Raw genomic sequence first — 4,792 nt, 5'->3', positions numbered from 1 at the left:
TATATGTACATATATATATGTAATATCACTTGCTATGAGAAAGAATCCTGCCATTTGTGACAATATGGATAAACCTTGAGGGCATTATCCTAGGTGAAATGAGTCAAACAGAGAAAGACAAATACTATATGATCTCATTTATATGTGGAATTTTTAAAAGATGAACTCGTAGAAGCAGAGAGTAGTGGTTATGAGGGGAGAGGAGGTGGGAGAAATGGGGAGATGTTGGTCAAAGGACACAAACTTACAGTTATAAGATGAATAAGTTCTAAGGATCTGAAGTACAGCATGGTGATTATAGTTAACAATAGCATATTATATACATGAAAGTTGCCAGGAGAGTAGATCTTAAAAGTTCTAACTATAAAAAATAAATGGTAATTATGTGATATGATGGAGGTGTTAGCTAATGCTATAGTGGTGATCATTTTGTAATATATAAATGTATCAAATTAACACTTTCAACTTCCACTATATGTCAATTATATATTCAATAGAGCTCGAAAAAATATTATTCCAAGAATATTATTGCTGATTCGAGTGCATTATTTTCAGTGGCTCCTTATTACCTCTTGGGGGTTCTTAATGTTTTTATAGCTTGAGGCTACTCAAAATTGTGTGGATATCAATTTCAGACTGTTAGAAACCAGTAATAAATTATATCATTAAGTAACTTGCAGAATTTTATGTGTATTAGACAAGCCCTCCATACCATTCCAAAAACCTCTTGGCTTCTCGGCTTACTCCTGCCACTGCTGCAATGACCAGTTGTGTTCAGACTTGGGCTGGCTTTGCACAGATGCAACTGGAGACTGTCTCTCCATGGTTAGTGTCATACATGTTCTATTTCCTTCCCTGATGCTTTCCTGACTCTATCAGTAGGAACTTCCTCTGCATTCACACATGGACAACCAGAAAATATGAGAGTTTAATACACATAGGCCCACTCTTGACCACTGGAGAACAGGTGACAATAGATAAATGATTTCCCCTTTGATCCCTGAACAGTTCATTTTTTCACATTTTTCAAAAGATGCCAGTTTCATTAGACACTAATTTTCTACAATGGTGGTCAACTTTACTTGTACTTAGATTGGTTCTTTTCCTCTTTTTCTATTTCCTTCTTATGCACATCTGCTTTCTGAAATCGTATTTCTAAATAAATTACTTACCCACAAGCCTTAATCTTAGAATCTGCTCTTAGGGGAAGCCAGACTAAGACAGTAGAGCATATATTTACATGTATATATCAATATATTGTAATAACCAGTTTTGGTGTAGTTATGCAATGATACTTGTGATAACTAATGTGAAATCAAGTAATATTATCCACAATACCTCTGAAAGGTTACTGCAAATCAGTGGTAAGTTTTTAAAAGTCAAATTTAAAAACCAAGTCAAGCATTTATTGAGTGCTTAACATATGTAAGGCATCATGGCAAACACTGAAAAATAGCAAGAAGTACGATGTATGTGGAACCAAAGAGAAAAATATTAAGCAGGATGCTTAATTTTTTAAAGAATTTATCTATTTATTCATGAGATACAGAAAGGCAGAGACACAGGCAGAGAGAGAAGCAGGCTCCCCGTGGGGAGCCCGATGTGGGACTGGATCCTCATGCCCTGAGCCGAAGGCAGATGTTCAACCGCTGAGCCACCCAGGCCTCCCGGGATGCTTATTTTAAAAATACAAATTAGAACACTACTAACTAAATATATATATATATATATATATATATATATATATATATATATATATATATATATATGCAACACTACTAAAAAAGTGATTTTCTACTTTTGTCTTGAAACAACAAAATAAAACAGATGAAATATATGAAACAATAGTTTTTAAGACACTAGACATCAACCAACAAAGGGCAGTGACCTCTGAGAGACAGAAAACAAATGAGACCGAGCACCTGGCTGGCTCTGTTAGCAGGGCATGAGACTCTTGATCTCAGGGTCACGAGTTCAAGCCCCATGTTAAGCCTGGAGCCTAGCTAAAATTGAACAACAACAAATGAGACAGATTCTATTATTTCCCAGTTTAAGCCTGGAGAAAATTTCAAAAGTGCAAGAAGAAGGATCTCAGGCAGAACTTAGCAGCCTGCCTGAATTAAGTAGACTAAGCTTGGAGTTCAGAGGGGTCAAGGAGACTAGAGTCCTCAAGACAGAGTATTAGAAAGGAGAAAACACAAAATAGAACTCCAAAGATATGTAGAAGATCCCACTTCAGTCTTCCACCAAGTATTGACCAACATATGCACATGGAGAAACATTTGAGGCCAGGAAAGGAATAAACCAAAAGAGTAACATGAAACACATTCTCAGAGGTCACACAGGCCAAGAATAGTTCCTTATATTCTTTCAACTGCTGCGTAACAGATTTCCATATACTTAGAGGCTTAAAAGGATACCCATTTATAAGTTCACAGTTCTTGAACTCTGAAGTTTGAATGTAGGCTACCTGGGTCCTCTGCTCAAGGTCTCACAGGCTGATGCTAGAACGTTGGAATGGGCTGGCTTTCTTTCTGGAGGCTCTGGGGCTGCAATCCACTTCCAAATTCATTTGTTGTTGCGAGAATTTAGATCCTTGCAGTTGTTAGGACTGAGATATCCTTTTTTCACTGTCAGTAGGGGCTGCTCTCATCCTAGAGGTTAATTTCAGGTCATTACCATGTGGCCCTGTCCATTTTCAAAACCAGCAAGGGAGAATTTCCTCCATATTCAGTCCCTCCTGTGCATCAAATTTCTTTTGTCAGGAGGAAAAACTCAGTCCTTTTTAAGGCTCATCTGATTAGGTGAGACTCACCCAGAGTAATCAGCCTTTCTTGACATCAATTATGCAGTATAATATAACTTAATTCTGGGAGGGACTACACTCATGGAGGAGAGGATCATATAAAAGTATGGGTTATTAGGAGGCATCTTAGAATTCCACCTACCACATTCTTATTCCCACCAGTCAGGGTAGAAAACTTCATTAATGATGGGGAATTGGGTAGAGTACTCAGAAGTGTTTTTGCCTCAGTACTGTGAAAAAGTTGGCCCTAAACCAAGGGTTGCTTTTGTCCTAACAAAGCTTAAAGGAATGACTTGAAAGGATAAAAACATTTCTCAATAACTTAACCTCAGAACAAAGCTCAAGACTGTTTATAAGATCACAAATATAGATCTTTCTGCATCTCTCATGGCAAGCATCAGGTGGGAATAGTGGGGCCTGTTCTGAGGGTTTGCAGCCTACTGCTCCTTCACGTGGATCCTGATGCCACTGAGCTCACTCCTGCTTCTCAGTCAAGAGAAGGTGCTGGGCCAGAACAGCACCATTGCTGCAAGTGTCTACAGGTTTTCTTTTTTTTTTTTTTAAAGCTCTTTTTAAAAAATATTTTATTTATTTATTCATGAGAGACACAGAGAGAGGCAGAGACACAGGCAGAGGGAGAAGCAGGCTCCATGCAGGGAGCCCAATGTGGGACTGGATCCCAGGACTCCAGGATCATGCCCTGGGCCGAAGGGTGGCGCTCAACGACTGAGCCACTCAGGCATCCCTGCAGGGCTCTTTTCATCGGGTACTGTATTTACTTCCACCACCAGAGATGGAGTGGCCCCAGCTTAAGAACAGGCTTTGAGAACAAAGAAACAAAAGCTTACTAAGGAGAGAGCTGGACTTTCCAAGTTACCTGACCTTAAAGATGTCAAAGCTGTTCAGAAATTCTTCCTTGAAAAGTTGCTAGCTCAAGGTGAATATGAGAAGGGTGTAGATCATCTGACAAATGCAGTTGCTGTGTGTGGACAGCCACATCACTTATTGCAAATGTTACAGCAAACTTCCACCACCAATGTTCCAGATGCTTCTGACCAAGCTTCCAACAATTAGGGAAATCGTAAGTGTTCAGAGCTTGGCTGAAGATGATGTGGAATGAGAAACAAATGTCAACATAATCTCAATGAAAAATATTTTTAAAATCTTAACTCAGAAGATGTAGCGGCTCTGGGGGAATAAGGGCAAATGGGCTTGTTATGGACTGTCCTGCATTGAAATCTACCAAAGTTAATTTTTACTTTGTGTAGATCCATTTGCCTGTTTTATTTTATTTTTCCCAGTGGAAAGTCTACTTTGATAGAAAGATTTTCATTTTATAAATACATTACTGGAGTTACCAAAGTACGGACTTACGTTATTCTTAAAACATGCAATTAAAACGTACATATAACATCACATTACCTATGTTAAAAATACTCAGTGTTCAGTTTTGAAAGATAGGCAAGAAAGTATACAAGAAAGCTGAAGAATGCATATGTTTTGAAGCTAGTACATTTTGCTCTACATAAAAGAACTGGATGGAAACTTATTTTATCAAAACTGAGCATTAAAATCATTGAGAAATCCAAAAAAAAAAAAAAAAAAAAAGAACGCAAATATATTCAGCACCCACAAGTTGAAAGCCAAAATGTTTGGTATCTAATAAAAACTTAGCAAGCAAGAAGATATTACCCATAATGGTAAGAAAAATCAATCAACTGAAACTGACACAGAAATTGCATAGATGATTGAATTAGTAGACAAGTACATTAAAACCATTATTATAACTATACTCCTTAAGTATAGGAAGCTAGAGGAAAAAATTTAACATGTTAAGGAGAGACATGGAAGATCTAAAAAGACCAAAATCCAACATCATCTACAATACATGAGATAAAAGATATAATGGATATGATTAATGGCAGATTAGATATCACAAAAAAAATATTTTTGGAAAGAGAGTATCCAAAATGAACCATACAGGGG

At 37.4% G+C, this 4,792-nt stretch overlaps 1 pseudogene; it reads left to right on the top strand.

Moving 5' to 3' along the window:
- The first annotated feature begins 3,268 nt into the window (after positions 1-3,268).
- LOC140628538 (mitochondrial import receptor subunit TOM20 homolog) lies at positions 3,269-3,926 on the top strand (annotated as a pseudogene).
- The last annotated feature ends 866 nt before the right edge of the window (positions 3,927-4,792 follow it).

Source organism: Canis lupus, chromosome X (genome assembly GCF_048164855.1).
Source record: "Canis lupus baileyi chromosome X, mCanLup2.hap1, whole genome shotgun sequence".
NCBI classification, from domain to species: domain Eukaryota; kingdom Metazoa; phylum Chordata; class Mammalia; order Carnivora; family Canidae; genus Canis; species Canis lupus.
This window is presented reverse-complemented; position numbering and strand designations above follow the sequence as displayed.